At 36.7% G+C, this 27,553-nt stretch overlaps 1 protein-coding gene and 1 pseudogene across 2 annotated transcripts in view; one reads left to right on the top strand and one right to left on the bottom strand.

The window, feature by feature from the left end:
• The window catches only part of ADK (adenosine kinase), a 613,194-nt gene that overhangs the window by 297,972 nt on the left and 287,669 nt on the right, over window positions 1-27,553 (bottom strand). The gene's annotated exons all lie outside the window — the stretch shown is intronic.
• Window positions 1,124-26,354, top strand: LOC117082778 (annotated as a pseudogene).

Here is a 27,553-nt window from a genome sequence, read left to right as displayed (position 1 = left end):
TATAACGTCTATAAATTTTGTTTGAGAATAGGGGGAGAAAAATTTTTTCGGTAAGAAATCTGGGCAAGTATGTAAAAATAAGTGTGCATGTAATGAATTAATTCTTTATTAAAATATTGAATAATCTATTTACAAACCATTGTTTATATTTGTTTTTCTAAATTAGTTATTATGATATTAAAGAAATAAATTCTACCATGTTTTTATTCTTAATGCCTTCTTACTGCTTCTTTTCTAACCTACACCTTTAATCTTCTGCATGTATGTGCCACTAAAATCAGATGTTGTGAAAATTATTATACTGTCACAGGAAAAACGGATTTTGTGATTTCTGGTGGGAAATAAAGCAGTAAGACAAATGGATCATTACGGGGAAAAAAAATCTTATCTTTTAGGAAAAGTAATGGATCAAGATATTAATGACCGTCACCCCTGAACTCACTGCTAGATGCTAAAGAAAAAGAATTTAAACTCCTTAATTCTGAAATAAAAAGAAATGGCTTTATTAAAAGACCAAACGCTCTTTTCCCACATTATAAATTACATGTTTACACTATACTCATAAGAAAGAGAAGCTGTCAGAGAGAAGCTGCCTTAGAGTATACTCCCCCAACCCCTTGCTACAAAATAGTGTCTATCCATGCTTACTTATTTAAATAAACACTTCAAAATACTCTGGAGATGTAGGAACATTTAACTTGTAACAGGGAAGGCCACAGAAAAATTTAAAGATATTTACTCTTTAAAGAAAAAGATTCACATTAGTTAAAAGATCAGTATCAAACAGGAGATGGGCAAGTCTACTTACTCCCAAGTACGTGTTTAACATAAAACGGACAACTCTGCCCCATTAAAATTCAAAACCTAGGGCCAGGATCTAGCTCTAGGAAAGACTTTTCTTCTTCTCTCGCTGCAGGTACTGGGTTTCCTACCTAATTAAGCCTTTATGAAAGAGTAATAATAAATTAGCCAGCATTTGTACAGAATATTAATTTCTATAGGGAAATGCATTTTGCAAATAGACTTTGGACATATTGCTCATTTGGGCATAGTGGATGGTCTGACGGATGAAGCACCATAGAGTTAATCCTCTGAACAGGTAGGTCAGTTGCATATACCTGAAATGGAGGGACAGGAGATAGAACTGGTGATCTATAAAGCTCTGGTATGATTCTTTCTCACTGGCTTACCAACACATGAGCTTTATTCTAAATACTATAATGTATTTATCCAATAGGGGTTACAGTGGAGTGAATAATACTATCTTTATTTTGATTAAAATAAGAAAGAAAATAGCAATAATAACACTTCTACATTATATATTTCTTCAAGAGGTTACATGCCCCTATCTAAATTCACGCCTTTCATACTATAAATTAATGTACATTTAAATATTAATCTCTTTGGATGCTTTGTAGTTAGGTGTGCCAAGTGGTCACAGTAGTCTAAAAGTTTTGTTAATACCATCTATTTTTTAAAATAAAAGCTTTATTGAGATCCAATTCACATGTAAAATGCATCTATTTAAAGCATACAATTCAGTGATTTTTAGTATATTGACAGAGACGTATAACCATCACCACAGTCAATTTTAGAATAGTTGTCGAACTCCCAAAGAAATCCCGTATCTATTAGGAGTGTAGCATTGTCCCACAACATTTTCAGCCTAAGACAACCACCAATATACCTTCTGTCTTTATGGATTTACCTATTCAAGACTTCTCATGAATGAGATCATACAATAGACAGCTATTTATAAATGGTTTCTTTCACTTAGCACAATGTTTTAAAGGTTTATCCATGTTGCAGCATGGATGAAAGTACTTCATCTTACATACTACTAAATAGTATTTCACTGTGTGGATATAATACATTTTTCATTCAATTTTCTCGACTTATAACTGACAAAAATTACATTTATTCACAGCATAAAATATGGTATTTTGATATATGTATACATTGTGAAATGATATCACAATCAAGACAATTAACATATCCATGAACTTACAAATTTATTTTTTGTATGTGGTAGAAGACTTAAGAGCTACTTTAACAAATTTCAAGCATACAATACATAATTATAAACTATAGTTATCATGTTTTACATTAGATCTCCGGAACGTATTCATCCTATAACTAAAAGTTTATACCCCACAACCAAAATCTCTCCATCACTCCACCCACCCTTCTTCCCTCCCCAAACCACACTATCTACCCTGTTTGTATGAGGTTGACTTTTTTTAGATTTCATATATAAGTGAGATCACACAGTATCTATATTTTTGTATCTGGCTTATTTCACTTAGCATAATGTCCTGCAGGTTCACCTGTGTTGTTGCAAATGGCAGGATTTCCTTCTTTTTTAAGGTTGAATAGTACTCCAGTGTTTATATATACATATACTTTCATTATCCATTCATCTGTTGACAGACCCCTAGGGTATCTCCCTATTTTGACTATTATGAATAATGCAGCAATGAACACGGGAGTACAAATATCTCTTCAACTACTGATTTCATTTCCATTTATTTAATTATTTATTTATTTAGAGACAGAATCTTGCTCTGTCACCCAGGCTGGAGTGCAGTGGTACGATCTCGGCTCACTGCAACCTCCACCTCCTGGGTTTGAGTGATTCTCCTGCCTCAGCCTCCCAAGTAGCTGGGCTTATAGGCATGTGCCACCACGCCCGGCTAATTTTTATATTTTTAGTAGAGATGGGGTTTCATCATGTTGGCCAGGCCAGTCCCTAACTCCTGGCCTCAAGTGATCTGCCCACTTCGGCCTTCCACAGTGCTGGGATTACAGGCGTGAGCCACCATGCCTGGCCGATTTCCTTTAGATTTATATCCAAAAATGAGATTGCTGGATTATATAGTAGTTCTGTTTTTAAATGAACTTTCATATTGTTTTTCATAATCTCTGCCAATTTACATTCCCACTAACAAGAGATCCCTTTTCTCCACATGATTTTGACTTTTTGATAACAGTCACAAGTTTAAGGTGGTATCTCATTGTGAGGAAGAGAAAAGTAGGGGTGTAATTTTTTTTCTTTTTTTAAAGAGACAGGGTCTTCCTATGTTGCCCAGGCTGGCCTTGAACTCCTGGGTTCAACTGATCCTCCTATCTTAGTCTCCTAAGTAGCTGGCACTACAGGCATGTACCACCACCACTGGACCTAGCTTCACTATGGTCTTTTGATTTGTATTTCTTTGATGATTAGTGACATTGAACATGTTTTCATATACCTGGGTCATTTGTATGTCTTCCATGGAAAATATCTATTCAGGTCCTGGGCTCATTTTTTAATCAGTTTGCTTTTCTGCTATTGAGTTGTATAAGTTCCTTACATATTTTGGATAATTAACCTTTTATCATATATGGGGTTTACAAATATTTTCTCCCATTCTGTGAGTTGCCTTTTCTTTTGTTGTCTCTTTTGCTGTGCAGAAACTTCTTAGTTTGATATAGATACACCTGTTAATTTTGCTTTTGCTGCCTGTGCTTTTAGTGTCATACATAAAAAATCATTGCAAGACTAATGTCACAAAGCTTTTCTAATATGTTTTCTTCTGAGTTTTAAGGTGTCAGGTTTTATGTTTAAATATTTAATCAATTTTGAGTTAATTTTTGTGTCTCATGTAAAATAATGATCTAATTTTATTTATCCATTCAACAGTTGATAAACATTTCAGTCACTTCTACCTTTTGACTATTATAAATAATGCTGCCATAAACATTCATATACACATTTTTGTGTAAACACAGGTTTTCATTTTTCTTTGGTATAAATCTAAAAGTGGAATTGCTGGGTCATATGGTAACTCTGTGTTTAGCCTTTTGAGGAACTGCCAATATTTCCACCAGTGGTACATGAGGGTTCCAAGTTCTCCACATGCTTGTCAACACTTGGTATTATCTGTCTTCTTGATTATAGACATCGTGGTGCGTGTTAAGACGAAGCTCACTGTGGTTATGCCACTGTCTGATGGCTAACATTAGCATCTTTTCAGGTGCTTATTAAAACTCCTTGCTTTCTGTATTATGTGTTTTCACAAAGTAGAGGTAAGGTCCTGAGTTTGTAAAAACTAAGATTAATACTAAGGTGGTGAAATTACAGTTAGCTTGTTACTTTTTGGAACTTAGCTGAGGAGACCTTCACATATACTAAGCACTTATCATTCTTGTTTATATTACAATAGATCTTATTCTTCCTAGAAGATGGGTGGTTCAGTAAAGACAGCACCCATGTTTTCTTCATCTTTGAATCGGTCACATTGCTTCACAGGATACGTATAGTAGGCAGACTCAATGAATGATGGTTAAATGAGTAAGTTTAACATCTGATGTCATATTAACTTTATAATGCCTCCCTAAGATATACAATGGAAGAATACTATTTAACCTTCTTTGGAAAAATGATGAACATATACAATTATGCGCTGAATTGGTATGGCCATTTGAAAACTCCAAATTTTTTAATCCCAAATTTAGTTCTCAGTGTGCCTTTGACTAGGCCAGAGATTTTTCATGTTTAGATGATCTAAGTTTTAAAACATTAACATCTAGGGGGAGGGATTGCATTGGGAGCTATACCTGATATAAATGACGAATTGATGGGTGCTGACGAGTTGATGGGTGCAGCACACCAACATGGCACAAGTATACATATGTAACAAACCTGCACGTTATGCACATGTACCCTAGAACTTAAAGTATAATAATTAAAAAAAATTAACATCTATAATAAAACAATATCTTTATTTTTATTTATGAACATAATGGTAGATCACTTATTTTAAACAAATAATGAGATATCATCTCATTAGGATAGCTAAAGCCTAACCTAATGTATTAATTGTAAAATAGGCATTCAGTGGAATCTTTTGTTCTTTTCTTTTTTTTTTTTTGAGACGGAGTCTCGCTCTGTCGCCCGGCCTGGAGTGCAGTGGCCGGATCTCAGCTCACTGCAAGCTCCGCCTCCCGGGTTTACGCCATTCTCCTGTCTCAGCCTCCCGAGTAGCTGGGACTACAGGCGCCAGCCACCTCGCCCGGCTAGCTTTTTGTATTTTTTAGTAGAGACGGGGTTTCACCGTTTTAGCCAGGATGGTCTCGAACTCCTGACCTCGTGATTCGCCCGTCTCGGCCTCCCAAAGTGCTGGGATTACAGGCTTGAGCCACCGCGCCCGGCCTCTTTTGTTCTTTTCAAGTATAAAAGGCAGAACTGGGAATAACTTTATTTCTACAATCCTACAGTATGGGCTATGAATATAGGCTGTGGTATTAGAGGACCTGAGTTCCAGCCCAAATCTGTCACTTATCAGCTGGGTGAATTTTAGCCAATTATTTAACCTCTCTAACCTTGAGTTCCTGCATTTTTCAAATGGATAACAGAATTTAACTCAGAAGGCTACTGAGAGAACTAAATATGTAATGTATTACTATGTGGTAAGCTATTATTATTCAAGGAAATATTGTAAATATGTCCAATGTGGAATCAATCTTCAAATAAAAAATTCTTTAAACAATACTAAGCCACTAGGATTAGTCTAAATGCCTTAGCTTAGAGAGGAATTAGGAAATAGGGATAGGAAAAATATATTATAGCTTTTGAATTTTGTATTACTTGTATGTACCATATATTTAAAATAATCAACTAAGTTTAATTATTAACTATTAAGAGAAATACTTTATTATAAGAAAACTATTTCTACATTATAAGTTGTAAGGAGAAATTACATAACCTAATAACAGGGGCTTCTAAAATGAAGCATATATGCCTATTAGAAATTATGCTAGTCTATATGTTAAAATTAAATCAAGTTGGTTTGTAAGGAAAATCTGTGATTATTTCAAATTGAGACAATAATTTAAACATTAAAATAACATAAAATGATTTACATTAGAGATTTAATTATATGTGATATCCCTAGAATGTTTGCTTGATTTATCGTATATTATAAAATGCATATTCAGGAAAATATTTGCTGATTTAACTAAACATTTTCAATATAAAGGTGAACTTTCCTTTGGAAGCCAAGACAGATTATAATCCATTAATATATCTTTCAACAAAAAGGATGAAATCTTCCATTGGGTAGGCTGATAAACTCTTTCGTGTCAAAACTAAGCCTCTTTATCATGATAACCCAGAATAATAGTCGGCTGCTCTAGGCACTTTATCTACTTTACAGATGAAAAATCAGTTCTACTTTCATGGAATTAGATTAATGCCATAACAGGAAATACTTCTGGGGCTGAACTTGCTTCATGTCTTCAAAGCTGCCTGTAAATTTGAAGTACTTCCTGAACTCAAAAGATAAGACAGGAGAAGGAAAAAGAAAAACAGTACAGTGACCCTTTTACTGAAGGAAAATATTGCTTCCTGAAAAAGATGTTGAAAGCTACTTGCTAAGGGCATTATGCTCTAGAAAGCCTAGCGCAAGTCTGTTTTAGTGGAACATAAGGATTCTGGTCATATATCAGACAGTTGCTATAAATCTGTTCTTTCTATAATCCTTTTTGATAAACTTTAAGTCTTTCCAGTGAAAGCTAAAGTAATAACTTTCTCACCTTTTAGTACATACAGAATTGCTTACTCTTTTACATATGACATTTTACAAAGGATTACAGTTTTACACATTTGGAAAAATGCTGACTACAAACTCAAGAATTAAATTTTGGATCAGAATGCAGATCAAAGGCAGCGAATTCAGTTGACAACATATCAGGTAGTCTGACATAAAAAATAGGCCACATTATCTAGAACATATAAAAGAGTTTTTTGAATGGTGATGATACTGAAGATGATATATATAGTAGATAATTAGGAGGAAAAGAATATTAGCTGTATGTATGCATTGGAACATGACCATATAAAATCAGAGATGAAAATAAAACTAATGATACAACCTAAAAAGAGGGGGTAAAGGAGGAAATGATCCCACCATGAAAACAATAAAGAAAATTTAGAGAGAGAGCACCATCTATCAATTTATGCATATTGGGTTGCTCACAACATGCTCATCACTATAGAGTATACAAAATAATAATATTCAACAGATGCATACTGAGCACAATAAATACCAGGCACTATGCTGGTTGCCAGAGGTAATACGGTTATTAAGAGAGGCAAGGCCAGGCGCAGTGGCTCATGCCCATAATCCTAGTACTTTGGGAGGCTGAGGCGGGTGGATCACGAGGTCAGGAGTTCAAGACCACTCTGGCTAACATGGTAATGCCCCATTTCTACTAAAGACACACACACATACACACACACAATTAGCCGGGTGTGGTGGCGGGCACCTGTAATCCCAGTTACTAGGGAGGCTGAGGCAGGAGGATCGCTTGAACTTGGGAGGTGGAGGTTGCAGTGAGCCAAGATGGCACCATTGCACTCCAGCCTAGGTGACAGGGGAGACTCTGTCTCAAAAAAAAAAAAAAAAAAAAAAAGAGAGAGAGAGGCAAGGATCTTACCTTCTTATTAGCCAGCATTCTAGGAGGGTTTAAACAAGTTAATTACCAAATGGAGATAACTGCAACAAAGGAGACAAGCATGGTTATATAAGATGGGGGTTGGGGGTTGGAGGGATATTACGACAATAGCTTATGGAGGAACAGGGAAAGCTATTTTAGATAGCTAACCAGAAAATGATTCTCTAAGAGGATGGCATTTGAGTTGAATGTTGAAGGTTATAAATGAGTCAGCCCTTAGAAAACAGTGAAGAGCATTCCAGGAAGAAGAAATAAGAGTGTAGGACTTTTGAGGGAAAAAGGTTTGGTTGTTAAAGGAATAATCAATGAGAAAGGAACTAGAATAAGATGATATTAGACAGGTAGGAGGAAAGCCATGTAAGACATGTAGGGCTTTATACACCATGGCAGAAAGTTTGGAGTTTATTCTATGAGCAATCACTGGCAGCCATGAGAGGGATTTAAACATCAAAATGTTTTTTGCTGGCTTGCATTTTTAAAGGGCCACTCCAGCTATTCTGTGGAGAATGGTTTGAAAAAAAGTAAAAGGAGATCAGTCAGGAGGCTATAGCAGTAGGGTAGGAGAAAAATACTAATGGTCTGTAATAGAATGGTAATTGCTGATAAAAGAAGAGTAAATGGGTTCCAGATATAAAGATAGGGACTTATTGAAGGAAAAGAAAAAATCAAGGATGACTCCTAGGGTTTGGCTATGGCACATGAGTCAAACCCTACAGTGGTACCATATACAGAGATGTATTAAACATAAGAGAAACAGGAATGATACTTTAGATTAAGATGTCTATTTGCATATACTAATCAAAATAACCAGTTGGATATTAAGCTAAAAATATACATTTGGAAATAGTTTTTTGGATGGTACTTTTGGCCATGAATCTAAGAAACCTATGACAATGAATACATAAATACCAAAAATATATAAACAAATTAGAGAATGTCAAACTTTTATTGGTCCAAATTTCTTCTTAGAATTGTTTACTGATAAACATTGTTTTTCACTTATAATACTGCTTCTATCTTGTCTTTTTTCACTTGCTTAGTGTTATCACCACTTTGACTATGTTGTTAATTTTATTTAAAAAGGCTTTAGATTTAATTCTATTTTCTCGTTTTCTATTTCATTACTTTCTGTTTTTGTATTTATCACTACCTTTATTTTTCTTAGTAGATTCCTTAAGATTTTCTATATGCAAAATGTCATCTACAAACAGGAGTGGTTTCACTTCTTCCCAATCTTAATGCCATTTCTATTTATTGCTTATTTGCTGTGGCTACTACAATTTTCAGTAGAAATTTGATTACCCCTATATCCTGAGATTGTCTCCTATGTTTTTCTTAAGAGTTTTATTGTTTTACATTTAAGTCTGTGATCCATTTACTCGTATCAGGTCAAGGTTCACTTTTTGATCTTTTGACCACTTTTCACTTTTGATGTCAAGTTGCCACAGCAACATTTTGAAAAGGCTATCTTTTCACCAATTAGTTGGCTTTATACCTTTGTCAAAAATCAATTAAGCATATTTATATGGGCCTTTTAATAATTTTTAACTAGAATTTTTTGTTATTTTCTCACTAGTTGTCCTAAGGGTTACAATACACATCTTAATTTATAATAATCTACTTAAGAGTCATGGAAACTTTTTTTTTTTTGAGACGGTAAATGAAGACTAAGAGGATGAAGACCTTTATGATGATTAACTTCCACTTAATGAATAGTAAATATATTTTCTATTCCTTATGATTTCCAGGCTGGAGCGCAGTGGCATGATCTCGGCTCACTGAAACCTCCGCCTCCCAGGTTCAAGTGATTCTCCTGCCTCAGCCTCCCAAGTAGCTGGGACTACAAGCATTTAAAGAGTTTATTTATTAATCTTCTTATTTACCATTCTGGTTTTCTTCATTTCATCTTGTGAATTTAGTTTACCATCTGGTGTCCTTTTCTTACTCCAATAGAGCTTTGTTGCCATGCACCTCCTTTCTGCTGTTATCGTCATATATATTACATTCTAATAAGTCACAGGGCCAAAATACAATTATATACAAATTGTTGTATGCATTTGCTTTTAAATGAGTTGAGAGAATAGTGAAGAAATATGTCATTATACTGTCTTTTGTAATTACTTACATAATTACCTTTATTGATGCTCTTTGTTTTTTTGTGTATAGATTTAAATTGCTATCTGTTGTCATTTAATTTCAGCTTAAAGAATTTTCTTTAGTATTTGTTGGTAAGGCAGATGTTCCAGCAATGAATACTCTTAGATTTGCTTATCCAGGAAAATACTTCATTTTATTTTTGACATATTTTTGCTGGACATAAGGTTATTTGCTGATAATTTTTTTCTTTCTTTCTTTCTTTTTTTTTTTGAGACGGAGTCTCGCTCTGTCGCCCAGGCTGGAGTGCAGTGGCCAGATCTCAGCTCACTGCAAGCTCCGCCTCCCGGGTTTACGCCATTCTCCTGCCTCAGCCTCCGAGTAGCTGGGACTACAGGTGCCCGCCACCTCGCCCGGCTAGTTTTTTTTTTGTATTTTTTAGTAGAGACGGGGTTTCACCGTGTTAGCCAGGATGGTCTCGATCTCCTGACCTCGTGATTCGCCCGTCTCGGCCTCCCAAAGTGCTGGGATTACAGACTTGAGCCACCGCGCCCGGCCTGATAATTTTTTTCTTTCAGCACTTTAAATATGTTATCTTATTACCTTCTGGCTTCATTGGTACTGGTGAGAAGTCAGCTGTTAATTTTGTGTTCCCCTGTTGTGATTTGCTGAGTTTAAGATTTTCCTTCTGTCCTTGTCAAATAGTCAAGATTTTGACTATTATTATGAGTCCAGGTGTGCATCTCTTTGCATTTATCCTACTTGGTGTTCAAAGAGCTTCCTAGATATATAAACAAATGTTTTTCAATAAATTTGGGCTGTTTTTTGCCATTTTTTCTTCAAGTATTTTTTTCTGCCTTTATTTTCAGACATAATAGTAGTTATAGCATAGAACTGGGCATGAAAATATCTCCCCATTTACTAACCACATGACTGTGGATAAGACACAACATTTTTTTGTGTCTCAATTTTCTTACATGTAAAGGGGGAAGAATTATACCAACCATATGTCACCTAATTCATTGGATTCCTGTGAGGCTCAAGTTACATAATATATAATTTAAAAACTAAACATTAAATGAATTTAAAAGTATTTTTCCAAGGATTAAATGAATGTAAATGTATTTTCCTAAAGTGTTCATCTATAAAGTTTTGATCTCAATTCCATCTAGTAGTTATCACTCTTCCACATTGCATTATCAGTCTTCTGTTCTATCATATCTTCCTTAGACAATATACAAACTCAAACCTCTTATATCTTTAAGCAAATCTTCCCTCTCACCCAACACTCTTCATTCGATGTAATCTGCCTACTACTTCCATCTTTCTGGTGCTATAGTGATTCTTAAACTCTCTGAGGTGAAGGCCAAGTTAGTTTTTATCCCCCAGTTCAACACAGACCCATATATGGTGCTACTGTGCATAACTAGTTTACAGATTATATATAAGCAACTCACCACAGGTGCTTTCCAATATTCAAAGTTCTCCATTCCATGTTCAGTGAGAAATCTGATGATCATGCACCAGGATGTTGGCAGTGTTAAATAAAATGTATAGGATCCCATTAATTTGGACTGAGCTCCTGCACTAGGCCCACCAGACCAAACCAAAATGGAGTCACTCAAGCTGAAGTTCCACATCATCAAGCTAAAACATAGTTGTTTATCTTACTTTCCAAGAAATCAGGAGAAACAGATAATAGCCAGATCCCTAAACAGACCAGTTTTAGCTGGTATAAGGAAGTCCCCTCTGCTTTAACCTTTATAAGAAAAGTAACTTTGGAAATGCCAATCCACGTTTTGTTTTCTGCTTTTGCTCTCCTCAGCCCTTTTCTGTCTATAAAGTCAACTTCCTCTGCTCTGGAATATTCATTCTATTTAATAGAATGAGGCTGTTGTCCGATTCTAGAATTGCAAATAAAACCAATTAACATCTTTAAATTTGTTGTAATTTTGTATTTGCTGGAAGGGGGTGTAAACTTATTAAACAGTTTCCAAATAGTCTCAAATTTTATATTTCATTCATTGCAGACTAAGATCAAATAGTTCTCAGACTACACTTTTCTCTGGTAATTTTTTTTCTATCACCAGTGGTGTAATCAAAATCCATTAGTCATTTTAGATAGTGATGACCTCCTGTCTTTCATACCCATCCTTTTCTGTCTCCTCTGTTGATACTAATTTCTTTCTTCACTATTTAGGAAGCATTCCTTAAGTTATTTTTGGCATTCTTCCTGTACTGCAAATTCATTATGTATACAGACAATCATTTCTTCCTCAGGATTTACTAAAGGAGCCATGATTCTCTCAAGTCATGTAAAAGGGTAACCTCTACTTCATTTTACTCCACCACACACAAATATTCAATTCCAAGGGTCTTTGCATCCTTTTCTACTTTCTTACTTATATCAGCCTCAACCTAGACTAATATTAACACCTTTCTTATTAATGTATCTGTAACTAATCTTCCTCACCTCCAATTTAAAGACACATGGTCAAATTAATGTATCCAGCATACTTTTGATCATAGTAATTCCCTCTCTACTCAAAATACTTCATTGTTTTAGCAATCCATACCAATTTCAAATTTTACCACTGTTACTCTCATATGAATCAACTTTGACAAGTCAATGATTCCTTTAACATAGCTGCAACTGTAAACACTGGTAAATAGTTACTGAATGAATGGCTGACTTAAATGATTATTGGATTCAAATAATTTTGAAAATAAAAAATCACTCTATAGTGTTTATATCATAACTATATACTTTTATATTACTATTCTTACTTTACGAAAATTATCCCATAACCAATGCTATTTTCACATCTAATAACACTGCTGCTGGTTTTACTGTTAGAAGAACTACATGCTAACCTCCTGCTGCTACTGAGAAATGCATTAAAGTAGGTCACGTGGTTTTCTTCATGTCAACAAATGATGGCTCAATTAGGCAGATAAGTATCTACAGCCCTCAGCAGAATCTTCAGTCCATTCTTAGCAGTTTAGAAAAGCACTTTAGTTAGCATTAGAGCCAAGGAAAGGAACACTTGTAATTCTCTAAGCATTCAATTAAATTTTTTTAATTCAAGACTGGCTATTGAATGTTTCCAAACAAACAGTGTGGAAGTAGACATTCATCATGAATGAGCACTCTAAAATCTGGTGTGTATGTAAATTTCTTAATGAATGAGATTATGACATTTCTGATACACTGTTTGCAGTATAAACACTTATGGATGATCCATTTTGGTAATTTTGTCATCAACAGATGATTCTATGTTGGTTTGCTAATTAATGGGCAGTGTTTGCTTGCATAGCGCCAAAGGCATTTCCAACTAAAAGATACACAGAGCTTCTGCTGAGTCACTTTGTAAAGTAAAACCTTCCAGTTCATGAAAGGAAATCTCAAGAATGCAAAGTAAAAAAGAAAAATCATGAAGCAAAAAAGATTCCAGAATAGACAAATACCTGAATATTTAGACATCAGTTTATCTGCTCTTTTCTAAAAATTCAATCTACCGAATTAGATATTTCCCACCCTAAGAAATTAGAAGTAATTTTAAAAGGGAGGTTGTTTGAAGATGACACACTACCAGCTCCACAGCTGGTAAAATTATTAAAATGTATAAAAGTACTCAAAATACATAACAATTTGAGTAACTTAAAAGCAAATAAATGTATACACTAGAAGAGACTCACAGGATAGTCCTATAAATAACAGATATTATAGATGATGATCCTGTGTCATGAAGAAAACTGAATTGTATTCATGGAACTGATAAAGAAAGAAAGAATTACATCAATATTTGAAAGAGGAAAATTTAAAGAAGGGTTCACTTTGGCAATAAATGATTACAGATAAATGATACATTCCTAAACTAAGTTTCAATAATACTAACAGCAGTGCTAAATTTATCTCAACAACAAAAAAATACTACAATCATTTCTCTCTATTGCCAATACAAGGATGATTAATGTGAGATATCCCTCAATAACATGGAAATAACAGATATTAATACTGCCTTTTAGTCAACCATCAAACCACTAAGTAGGCTCAGATATGGAATATGGCCTGTCTGAATATATTAACAAATCTACAAAAGGATTATGTTGGGGGTTAGGGTAGTGTTGGTGCATTATGAAAGAGCAACAAAAGCAAATGTTAGTGCTACTATTTTCTTAATTTTAAATAAAAATAAAAATTCTGTTGCTCAGGCTGGAGTGCAGTGGTGCAACCATGGATCACTGCAGGCTTGACCTCCTGGGCTCAAGGGATCCTCCCACCTCAGCCTCTCGAGTAGCTGGGACCTCAGGCACAAGCCACCATGTCTAAATATTATTACTATTGTTATTTTGGTAGAGACAGGGACTTGTTATGTTGATCAGGCTGGTCTTAAATTCTTGGCCTCAGGGATCCTCCCGCCTTGGCCTCCTCAAGTGCTGGAATTATAAGCATGAGCCACTGTGTCTGGCCAACACTAGTTATTAAAGAGCTCAGGAAGCCTTTTGTCTACGGACTTTAATTTTTTCAGGTCCCTACTAAGGAGATAAATATATCTTATTGATTGATTGATTAATTGAGACACAGTCTTGCTCTGTTGCCTAGGCTGGAGTGCAGTGGCACAATCTAGGCTCACTGCAACCTCCACCTCCTGGGTTCAAGCAATTATAGTGCCTCAGCCTCCTGAGCAACTAGGATTGCAGGTGCCAGCCACCACACCTGGCTAATTTTCATATTTTTAGTGGAAATGGGATTTCACCATGTTGGCCACGCTGGTCTCAAACCCCTGACCTCAAGTGATCCACCCACCTCGGCCTCCCAAAGTGTTGGGATTACAGGCGTGAGCTACCATGCCCGGCCTCAGACACATTTAAAGATCGATTTATTCAAGTCCCCTTATCGTGATTCTGCAGTCACCATTACATTCCAATGCAAGTTTGCCTAAAGGAAGAGATATGTGGATTAAGCAAACACAAACATTTGGGCCCATGTGATAACTATATTTCCTACTATAAATAAATAAGGCAATCTATTGGTTTCTGTAATCATTCTCTTGGAAACTGGTAAATGGAATCATTCTTGCCTCCTTTCCTTTTCTCATACCCAACTGTCAGCCCATCAGAAAAATTTTTGTGAGCTCTTCTTCAAAATATATCTAGAATCTGAACCATCTTTAACACTTCCACCATAAGTCTAAGCTACCATCATCTCTCATGTGGGCAGCCTCTTAATAGTTCCCTGTGCTTCAACTCTTGCCCAACTACCATCTGTTTTCTATATAGCAGCCACATCTTATAGACCTTGGCTCATAGCTGCCTTGTAGAACTCATCTCCTTCTACCCGCCTTGCTCTGTCTCAAACACTCCAGGCATATTCCCTTCTCAAGGCCTCTGTGCTTGTCCCCTCTGCTTGAAATGTGCTTTCCCCAAACAGCTGTATGGCTTTTTTCTTCACTTCCTTCAGGCTTCTTCTGAATGTCAACTTAACCATCAAGTCGTTCTCTACTATTTATTCCCTACTATATATTGAGAGGTGGTAGAATGTAAGAATTAAAAGCTTACAGGCAGCCTAAAGAAATGAAAATTGATGTTCCTCTTAAAAAATAATTTTTTATTTTTATAAAATGAGATGGGCTCTTGCTGTGTTGACCAGGCTGGTCATGAACTCCTGGCCTCAAGCAATTCTCCCATCTCGGCCTCCTAAAGTGGTGGGATTACAGGTGCGAGCCATTGCGCCCAGTTAAAAATTGGTGTTCATACAAAAACTTATGTGCAAATATTCACAGCAGCTTTATCTGTAATAGCTCCAAACTGGAAACAACCAAGATATATTTCAATAGGTGAACAGAGGGAAGTGGGTGGGCAACATGAAGGATCATTGTGGTGACAGATATATTTGGAGCCTTGATTATATCAGTGTCAATATGATGGTTATGATATGGTTCTATAGTTTTACAAGGAGTTACCTCAAGGGAAACTGAGTAAAAAGTACATGAGCTCTCTCTGTATTATATTACTATTGCATGTGAATCTACAAACTATCTCAAAATAAAAAAAACAATAAAAAAAAGCTTAGACCCAAGCCAGTCTGATGGATTCAAAATCGTGGGTCTGCTACTTATTAGCTGTGAAACCTGGAGAAAGTTAACACCTCTGTGCCTCTATTTCTTCATCAATAAAATAGAGGTAATAATAGTACCAATCTAATAAGGCTGTTTGAGGTAAAGGAATTACCGGAGTAAGTATCATATGAGTATTAGCTATTATTGTTAATAATTTTAGAGAACAGTGTCTGCTATATTGTCCATTTTAACATATGCTCCCGACTGACAGTATAACAGTATAATAGGCACTGGATAAATATTTGTTGAATGAAAACATGAAAGCTCCTGACAGATGAATTTACTTTTAGTGTACTGATAGAATCACTCTTCTGGATATCCAAGTTTGAGAGTATCACTAGTCAAACATTTTTTCTTTTTATATTTGTATAACTGATTATGGCATACCATAAAATTTTCTGTATTAGACAGTTCCTGCTCCTCTTCTGGCAAACTTTCTTAGCTCAAAGTCTATTAAAATTATACCAGACTTGATTGAAAGAACTGATGGATATTTTTAAAATCTCTTCCTTCCCTACTCCCATGACAGATATGAATTATGATAATAAGACCACTTGACTAAAGAATATGCAAGTGTCTGCAAATAATTCTAACCATCTTTTTCATGCATACAAAAATTGCTCAGAATTAATTGGGATAGTTTGTTGCAAGTTATAACATCACTATATTAAACTACTATCATGTGTTGAATCTCAAATTGATTCCAGGTAACATAATTTAATGTTGTAAGAGACATAAAGTCAATGCAATAATGCATTTCATAATTAGCACAAAATCAGTTTCCTAACTGAATAGTTTGAATAATATTCAACTAAGAAGATTTGCTAAGTGTCTTTTATGACTCTCCACTATTAGTCTACTTTAAGACGTTTTTTCCCCTCAAGTTCTCTGTAACTTCAGGACAATTTATCTAAACTTTTCCATTGGCAATCATTTCAATGTACAAAAAGTTCCAAAAATAAAAACACAGAAAATACCTTTATCCATTTTCATCTGTTGTCACATTTTTACCTCATTTTATTTATCATCTATGTTCAGTTGTATTCTTTCTTTTTCTGTATGTATGCATAATATTCTCTTGTGATTGAGTTGAGATACATTCTGGGCCAGAAACTGCATAGATGATGCTGTGTACTTCTCAGGGACAGATAAACCCATAAGGAGGCAAACAATGTTCATGAGACTCTCACTGGAGGTGATAATTGTGATTGTCCTGTCAATGTGTTGTCTTATTTCTCCACTGCATTGTGGCTGCTTTTCTCTTCTCCCGTACAACATTTCAAGATCATGTAAATATTCTGTTCTTCATTGACATGTCTGTCCTCTTAGATGTTACAACCATTTTAGGATTTTTGCCTGATCTAATCTTTAACATGATGACTGCAAAAAGAGGTTTTCTTGTTTCGTTGTTTCCCAACTCTAGCACAACCTCCACATTTGCTGGTCAACTTTCAGCATGCCACTGTAAGCAAAATATCTTTATTTTCTATCCATCCACCCATCAGTGATTGGAATGGTCTTATAAAGTCCTTTATTTCCAAACAGCCTATAATTCGTTACTGTATTTAATTATTTGATGCTCAAATTGTCCTAGATTTGACCAGTAGGGAACTCTTCAAGCTAGATTCTGTATACTTAACAAACAACTCATCTTACTTTTTAGCATTTCCTTACTTTTTGGCATTACAACATGTTCTAGGTTCACCTTGTACCTACTCTGCCCTGGACAGAAGCCAGCCATTTGAGTGAAGACCTTTGGTTTAGTAGGCATTAGGGACTGAACTGTGCTCCTCAAAAGGTCATAATCAGGTACTAACCCTGTGAATGTGAGCTTATTTAGAAACAGGGTCTTTGGAAGTTAAGATAAGGTCACAGCGAATTAGTGGGCCCTAATGAGTGGATTACTCTGATAAAAAGAGTAAAATTTGGACAGATAAACATAGGGTGAATGCCATATGACAATGAAGGCAGGAATTGAAGTTATACTGTCACAAACCAGTAAGTTCCAAGGATTAAGCACAACCACCAGAAGCTAGGAGAGAGGCATGGACAGATTCTCCCTCTGCCTCCCCAAGAAGGAACCAACCCTGCAAACACCTTTGGTTTGGAGCTCTGGCCTCCTGAGCTATGAAAGAATAAATTTCTCTTAAGTTTGTGGTAATTTGTTACAGCAGCCTTAGGAAACTAATGGTGGGAAATAACGCTAGGTGTGTCACTACAACTTTTGTGACATTGATTCTTTGCTCTTTCAGCAATAGAGCTAAGAAATATAGGAATGTCTCTTCACACAGACGTATATATACATACACATATATAAAAATACATGCACACACATCAACAGATACATACATACACAGAAATGACCATATTTACACAGACACCTCCAATCCAATTCATCTACACAAAGTTCTTACCTGTCTTCCTCCTGTCTATATATTTGTCCTTTCTTCCATAGTGAGAACCCAGGCTCACTCATTTGTTCAAAATAGTCTCTGATTTAGTTTGCCCATACCATTAAAATAAACCTATAAAACTGAGTTCAGGATTTGTTTGCAATTCTTCATTTCTCTCCCACCCACCCCAAGCTAAGGACATATAGTTGAATCTGGTGTTCATAAATTAGTCCTCCCTTTTTCCTTCATTTCTTTCCCCTTCATCCCCCCTTGGTATGGATATAGTATTCATTTTACTTTAAAATTAAGTTTATCATCTGCAAACAGGGACAATTTGACTTCTTCTTTTCCTAACTGAATACCCTTGATTTCTTTCTCTTGCCTGATCGCCCTAGCCAGAACTTCCAACACTATGTTGAATAGGGGTGGTGAGAGAGGGCATCCCTGTCTTGTGCCAGTTTTCAAAGGGAATGCTTCCAGTTTTTGCCCATTCAGTATAATATTGGCTGTGGGTTTGTCATAAATAGCTCTTATTATTTTGAGGTACGTTCCACCAATACCGAATTTATTGAGAGTTTTTAGCATGAAGGGCTGCTGAATTTTGTCAAAGGCCTTTTCTGCATCTATTGAGATAATCATGTGGTTTTTGTCTTTGGTTCTGTTTATATTCTGGATTACATTTATTGATTTGCGTATGTTGAACCAGCCTTGCATCCCAGGGTTGAAGCCTACTTGATCTTGGTGGATAAGCTTTTTGATGTGCTGCTGGATTCAGTTTGCCAGTATTTTATTGAGGAGTTTTGTATCGATGTTCATCAGGGATATTGGTCTAAAATTCTCTTTTTTTGTTGTGTCTCTGCCAGGCTTTGGTATCAGGATGATGTTGGCCTCGTAAAATGAGTTAGGGAGGATTCCCTCTTTTTCTATTGATTGGAACAGTTTCAGAAAGAATGGTACCAGCTCCTCCTTGTATCTCCAGTAGAATTCGGCTGTGAATCCGTCCGGTCCTGGACTTTTTTTGGTTGGTAGGCTATTATTTATTGCCTCAATTTCAGAGCCTGCTATTGGTCTATTCAGGGATTCAACTTCTTCCTGGTTTAGTCTTGGGAGAGTGTAAGTATCCAGGAAATTATCCATTTCTTCTAGTTTTCTAGTTTATTTGCATAGAGGTGTTTATAGTATTCTCTGATGGTAGTCTGTATTTCTGTGGGGTCAGTGGTGATATCCTTATCATTTTTTATTGCATCTATTTGATTCTTCTCTCTTTTCTTCTTTATTAGTCTTGCTAGCGGTCTATCAATTTTGTTGATCTTTTCAAAAAACCAACTCCTGGATTCATTGATTTTTTGGAGGGTTTTTTGTGTCTCTATCTTCTTCAGTTCTGCTCTTAGTAATTTCTTGCCTTCTGCTAGCTTTTGAATGTGTTTGCTCTTGCTTCTCTAGTTCTTTTAATTGTGATGTTAGGGTGTCAATTTTAGATCTTTCCAGCTTTCTCTTGTGAGCATTTAGTGCTATAAATTTCCCTCTACACACTGCTTTAAGTGTGTCCCAGAGATTCTGGTATGTTGTATCTTTGTTCTCGTTGGTTTCAAAGAACATCTTTATTTCTACCTTCATTTCGTTATGTACCCAGTAGTCATTCAGGAGCAGGTTGTTCAGTTTCCATGTAGTTGAGTGGTTTGATTGATTTTCTTAGACCTGAGTTCTAGTTTGATTGCACTGTGGTTTGAGACAGTTTGTTATAATTTCATAATTTCTGTTCTTTTACATTTGCATGCCCCTGTTTGCAGATGACATGATTGTATATTTAGAAAACTCCATTGTCTCAGCCCACAATCTCCTTAAGCTGATAAGCAACTTCAGCAAAGTCTCAGGATACAAAATTAATGTGCAAAAATCACAAGCATTCTTATACACCAGTAACAGACAAACAGAGAGCCAAATCAGGAATGAACTTCCATTCACAACTGCTTCAAAGAGAATAAAATACCTAGGAATCCAACTTACAAGGGATGTAAAGGACCTCTTCAAGGAGAACTACAAACCACCGCTCAGTGAAATCAAAGAGGACACAAACAAATGGAAGAACATACCATGCTCATGGATAGGACGAATCAATATCGTGAAAATGGCCATACTGCCCAAGGTCATTTATAGATTCAATGCCATTCCCATCAAGCTACCAATGAGTTTCTTCACAGAATTGGAAAAAACTGCTTTAAAGTTCATATGGAACAAAAAAAGACCCTGCATTGCCAAGACAATCCTAAGTCAAAAGGACAAAGCTGGAGGCATCACGCTACCTGACTTCAAACTATATTACAAGGCTACAGTAACCAAAACAGCATGGTACTGGTACCAAAACAGGATTATAGACCAATGGTACAGAACCCTCAGAAATAATATCACACATCTACAGTCATCTGATCTTTGACAAACCTAACAAAAACAAACAATGGGGAAAGGATTCCCTATTTAATAAATGGTGCTGGGAAAAGTGGCTAGCCATAAGTAGAAAGCTGAAATTGGATCCTTTCCTTACTCCTTATACGAAAATTAATTCAAGATGGATTAGAGACTTAAATGTTAGACCAAAACCATAAAAACCCTAGAAGAAAACCTAGGTAATACCATTCAGGACATAGGCATGGGCAAGGACTTCATGTCTAAAACACCAAAAGCAACGGCAACAAAAGCCAAAATTGACAAATGGGATCTCATTAAACTACAGAGCTTCTGCACAGCAAAAGAAACTACCATCAGAGTGAACAGGTAACCTACAGAATGGGAGAACATTTTTGCAATCTACTCATCTGACAAAGGGCTAATATCCAGAATCTACAAAGAACTCAAACAAATTTACAAGAAAAAAACAAACAACCCCATCAAAAAGTGGGCAAAGGATATGAACAGATATTTCTCAAAAGAAGACATGCATACAGCCAACAGATACATGAAAAAATGCTTGTCATCACCGGCCATCAGAGAAATGCAAATCAAAACCACAATGAGATACCATCTCATATCAGTTAGAATGGCAATCATTAAAGTCAGGAAACAACAGGTGCTGGAGAGGATATGGAGAAATAGGAATGCTTTTACACTGTTGGTGGGATTGTAAACTGGTTCAACCATTGTGGAAAACAGTATGGCGATTCCTCAAGGATCTAGAACTAGAAATACCATATGACCCAGCCATCCCAGTACTGGGTATATACCCAAAGGATTACAAATCATGCTGCTATAAAGACACATGCACACGTATGTTTACTGCGGCACTATTCACAATAGCAAAGACTTGGAATCAACCCAAATGTCCATCAGTGACAGACTGGATTAAGAAAATGTGGCACATATACACCATGGAATACTATGCAGCCATAAAAAAGGATGAGTTCGTGTCCTTTGTAGGGATATGGATGCAGCTGGAAACCATCATTCTCAGCAAACTATTGCAAGAATAGAAAAGCAAACACCGCATGTTCTCACTCATAGGTGGGAACTGAACAATGAGATCACTTGGACTCTGGAAGGGGAACATCACACACCGGGGCCTATTACGGGGAAGGGGGAAGAGGGATGGCATTGGGAGTTATACCTGATGTAAATGACGAGTTGATGGGTGCTGACGAGTTGATGGGTGCAGCACACCAACATGGCACAAGTATACATATATAACAAACCTGCATGTTGTGCACATGTACCCTAGAACTTAAAGTATAATAAAAAAATAAATAAATAAAATAAAATAAAATTAAGTTTATCAATGAGAACACAAGGACACAGGGAAGGGAACATAACACACAGGGGCCTGTTGAGGGTTGGGGGGGCTAGGGGAGGGATAGCATTAGGTGAAATACCTAACGCAGATGATGGGTTGATGGGTGCAGCAAACCACCATGGCACATGTATACCTATGTAACAAACCTGTACGTTCTGCACATGCATCCCAGAACTTAAAGTATAATAATAAATAAATAAATAAATAAATAAAATTAAAATATAAAAAATGAATTAAGTTCATCTGTTTGTTTACAATTTTAGGTCCCTGTCCCAGTGATATCATTTTTATTTAACTGTTTGAATATGTTGGACATTAACATGCTTTCAAAAGTTGAAACTATGCCAAGAAAGTATACCCCATTATCCAAGTCTCACTCCCCTCCTCATCCCTTCCACTTCACTTTCCCTTCTACCTCTTGTAACTAATTTTATTGTTTTCTGCTTTATCCTTCCTGAACATACGCATTCTTTAATTCTCCCTTTTTCTTGTATGACAAGTAGCACTATGGGTATTTGTTTCTGCTTTTTGTTTCATGTGATATTTCCTGGAAGTTACTCCATATATTTATAAAAACAGATAGCTTTTATCAACATAGTAGTCTATTGTATGTTCCAGAGTATATTCAACCAATCTTCTAGAATGGGTCATTTATATGGTTTCTGATATTTTGCAATTATTAATAATGTGGCATGAATAACTTTGACAAAATTATTTCCAAATGCAATACAGACTCAATTTCTGAATTATACTAATTCCTATCTGTGCAGCATTTTATGTTTACTCTCATATATAATGGGGGCTGTTTTAAAGGAATAGTTATTTAACGGCATGAGCAAACATTCATTATGTATTAACAAAAATCATATTATGAAATAGATACAATGCAAATTATATAAAAAGTACGGAGACATACATGCATGTAAAATGAACATATATGATAGGATTATGGATAATTTTAATATTCTCCGTACCTTTCTCTATTTCTCAAAAAAGAAAAATACATTAAATTTACAAACAAGAACAGAGACATCTATTTCTTTCTATATTTCCCCAAAAAGAAAAATAATACATTATATTTACAAACAAGAACAGAGACTTCTATTTCTGACTAAATAGGTACCCTAACACAGGCCTTTTGCTAAAAATAACAACAAATGCTGGGTTAAAATAAAAAGAAAACAAAAGAATCTTTTTTTGAAGTATATTGCTGAGTTGACACACAATACTCAAAAGGTTAAAACAAAGTAAAAATGGAAATCCAGGGGGGTAGGCAAACACTTAGATGTCTTTCATTCTGAGGGATATGCCAAGCCCTGTGCATTGAGCTTCAGTTTTCACAGCCATGTACAGAACTGGCAGTGATACACTGGAGCCGGCTCGAGAAAGCTAACTGTACATGTCTTTTCCCAACTCCACGTTCAGTGACTTCAGGTTGGTATCGTGAAATCAGCCATAGTGAGAAATAGAAAAATGTGAGAAAGTAGGATTTTTCTTTTTGCCCTGGAGAGCCAGTTTTAAAATATTTACCAGGACACTACTGAACCCAAGGTTTAGGGGATAAATTCCAGGGTATATTAAAGACAGGAAGTCTAATTAGACTCTCCACATGAAGTTGGGATCCTAAAGAGCTACACACATGTTTAGTGTAAGAGCTGAATAGAATGATGTCTACCCTATAGAAAGAATAAGCAAAGAAATTAACCTCTTTCAAACTTGATGCTGGGTGGAGGTAAATACATCTTTTCTGAAAATTTAACCACAAGCCCACCCTCATGAAGGTTTATGGATCTGGAACTCATGTTACCTATGTAGCCACAAAACTTTAAGCTCAACATTTATTTGAATGTGTTCCCAGGTTGACAGTATCCCCGGCTTTTGGCAGATTCAAATGTAAATACTCTCTTTGGAAACATATCTTAATCTCAGTCTCAGAAATCACCACAAATAACGAATACAAGCTAACACACAGGAAAATAAGGCAGTTTGAGTAACAGCCAGAGGAAACAACAGACAGCAAAATCAGAACTGCATAAGCTTTAAATATTAGGCTAGGCACAAAATAGAAAATAAGTTTAATTTATTTAAATAAATAAGAGGATTGTATACATGAGAATGAAGTGAGTCTATCAAAATGATAAAGTAAACTGATTTCAGGGGAAGAAATGAAAATGGAAGTAATGATTATTATATAAAATTCAATGTCAGGTAAAACAGAATATGAGACACTGCTGAAGACACAATTAGCAATATCAGAAGATAGATCTGAAGAAATTATCCAGAACATAGCAAACATGACAAAAAAAGGAAACTATGTAAGAGGTTATGAGATATGATAGAACAGTTAGTGATACACACATGGTTAAGCTATAAAGAAAAGCATGGGAATCATAATCATAAAATGTAGGATAATGGTTACCCTCTGGGGTGGAGAGAGGCAGGGGAATTTTTTTTTTAATTTTTTAATTTTTTTTGAGACGGAGTTTTGCTCTTGTTGCCCAGGCTGGAGTGCAGTGGCAGGGATCTCGGTTCACTGCAACCTCTGCCTCCTGGGTTCAAGCAATTCTCTTGCCTCAGCCTCCCAAGTAGCTGGGAGTGCAGGCGTGTGCTGCCATGCCCGGCTAACTTTATATTTTTAGTAGAGGCAGGATTTCTCCATGTTGGTCAGGCTGGTCATGAACTCCCGACCTCAGGTGATCCACCTGCCTCGGCCTCCCAAAGTGCTGGGATTACAGGCATGAGCTACCATGCCCGGCCATATTTTATTTCTTTAGATAGGTGTTTAAGTACATACATGGTCTTTGTGTTTAAGTAAAATTTTTATTTGGAGAAATCGCTGGGGGTGGGGGGAGAGAAGTGGAGCCTGTCTGAGCCCTAGCCCCAAGTAATGCTACTGCCCTTGAGTTGTCTTGGAGACCCCCTCCCCAACTAAGTGCCTCTTTGCATAGCAATGGCTCCCGTCCGCATGCTCTCTGGTACCATGACAGCTGGACGGGTAGTGGCGAGTCAGTGAGGCACAGCACACAACCTAGTGGACCAGCCACTGGGAACAATGAGTCTGTGGTGGCCAAATCCAGCCTTGTCCTCCACTTTGTCAAGGGACAATTTCAAGAGTACCAGGAGAGCATAATCAGAGCAGCGTTCCTTACAGACTGTCTGCTTAGACAACACAATAGTCAAGTTTGAGATCTGGGGCAGCACTGGACAGGAACAGTATGGTAGCCCAGCCCCGCTGTACTATGAAATCACCAAAAAAGATACATTTGCACCAGCCAAGAAACAGGTGAAGGAGCTAGAAAGACAGGCCAGCCCCAACATCATCACTGTACTTGTGGGTAACAAGGCAGACCTGGCCAGCAAGAGAGCCCTGGAATTCCAGGAAGCACAGGACTATGCAGATGACAACAGTTGACTGCGGAGACATCAGCAAAGACTGCAATGAATGTAAATGAAATTTTCATGGTGATAGCTAAGAAGATTCCTAAAAATAAGCCCCAGAATGCATCTGGTGCTCCAGGCTGAAACCTCCAGGAGAACCATCCAGCAAGCAAGAGCCACTGCTACAGCAACTGAGCCTCTCTTGCCTGCCCACTGCAACTACTTTCTCTGCCTGAACGACTAGACTGGAATCCATTCTAACCAATCGCACTCAGTAACTGGGGCCACCACTGGGGACAGGGGAAGGGGCCCATCATGATTTCTCCACATAATTTTGATCATGGGCCAGAGTGAGTTATTCTACCTGCACCTTTCTGTACAAATACTAATTCAATTTTAAGTCTTCGGTCACTTTTTAAATAATATTGATTTTCTGCTCTTCCCACTTCCTCCCCTTTCTATTGCTCTCCTACTTTTCCTTTGCTAGTAGCAGCCACATGCTCCTGTTCCCCTCACCCTTGTATATGAGGAAGGTGGGGTTGGAGCAACTACCCTTTCTTTGCCTCTTGCAGAACAGACTCAGCAAGAGCATCCACATCCATACCTTATTTGGCGTGGTCTTGGGTTCAGGTGATGGAGCAGCTAGGGAAGGGAGAGGCAGCTCTTACTTCAGCTGGTTGTCATCAGGCTGCAGCCCTCCCCCACTCCTAACTCCCAGCTGGGAAACCACAGAATTGCCACAGCATTATTATGACAGCCATGAACCCATTGCCCACAACTCCTCCACCCTCAGTCACCCTGACCTCTGGCACTAAGCCCTGTTCTGACCAAATCACAATGATGAGTATTGGGAAGTAGGTAGGTAAAGGGGGAGTGGGAAGGGATGGAACTGACTTTTTCTCTGTTTTATATTGGATTTTTTTTTTCAACACGTAACCTATCAGTATCTTGTCAATATAGTCAGCCCATTGATCGACCTCAAATAATTTTTTTTTAATTTGGGAATTTAGATATACAGAAAAATTACAAGTATAATATACAGACTTCCTGTGTACCCCTCATTCAATTTGTTCTAATATCACTATCTTAGCGTCTCACGCGAAGACGCTAAGGCACATTTGTCCAAATCAAGAAACCAATGTTGGTGGATCATTGACTGAAGTTAAGACTTTATTTAGATTTCACCAGTTTTTACACTAATATCCTATTTCTATTCTGGACCCGATCCAGGAAACCATGTAACATTTAGTTTTCATGACTCTGTAGTCTCTTCTTGTCAGTGAGATGTTTGAAGTCTTTCTTCATTGTTCACAATCTTGACAGTTTTCAGGAATGCTCAACTTATGTGGTAGAATGTCCATCAGCTGGGATTTGTCTGATGCTTTCCTGATGATTAGATTGAGGCTACAGGTTTAGGGAAAGAATATCAGAGAGATGAAGTTTCCACCTTTTCACATCAACATGACTTCCCATTTGTGATGTTAACCTTAATCACTTAGTTAACATAACTGTTTACCAGCTTTCTCCAACGGAAACAGTCAAGTCAGTATTTCGCTGTCTTCCAAACTCAATTTTTGGATCTGACTCACTCAATCCAGCTCATACTCTCAAGGAGAAGGGAAGTAGAATCCACCTTCTGGAGGGGGCAATATGTTATTTGGAATTCTTCTGTCAGGGAGATTTATCTGTTCTCTTCCATTTATTTATTTATGCAATTTATACTTAACACCATGAATTCATGTATATTTATTTAATAATTTATCCTTAATCCAATGCTACATGTTTTATTTTGTTGCTCTAATTATTCCAGCTATGGCCATTGGGAGTTCTTTCATGTTGGCTCATGTGTCCCTTTTGGCATGCTTAACCTTTATTATTTTTAAGAAATCTCTTGGTTCTGGCACTACAAGATATTCCATGCTTATGTTGTATTTTCCCATCACCAGCCCCAGAATCAGTCATATTTAAAAGGAGTCCTGGATCCTTTTATTGGATAATAGGATTTACAAACCGGGATATGAGCGTTGGATGTGTTGGATGTGTTGGATATACTGGGATATCACTGCTTCTAGGCCTTCTCAGTGAACACAGCTAGGAAACATATGCATGTATACTAATCCACATATACACATGTATCTATGATTATGTCTGCATCTATCCATCTACATATATTAAGCTAAACATGGGTAAATACTTATATCTCCAACTCTAATTCAGTACCACAGGTTTCATTCTGGCTCTCCCCTCTTGTTTATTTATCTGTAACATCCCTTCCTGATAGTGAGAAATCT

The sequence above is a fragment of the Trachypithecus francoisi genome, unplaced genomic scaffold (assembly GCF_009764315.1).
Source record: "Trachypithecus francoisi isolate TF-2019V2 unplaced genomic scaffold, Tfra_2.0 Lachesis_group9, whole genome shotgun sequence".
NCBI classification, from domain to species: domain Eukaryota; kingdom Metazoa; phylum Chordata; class Mammalia; order Primates; family Cercopithecidae; genus Trachypithecus; species Trachypithecus francoisi.
Note: the sequence above shows the minus strand (reverse complement) of the source record. Positions and strands in the feature narration are given on the sequence as shown.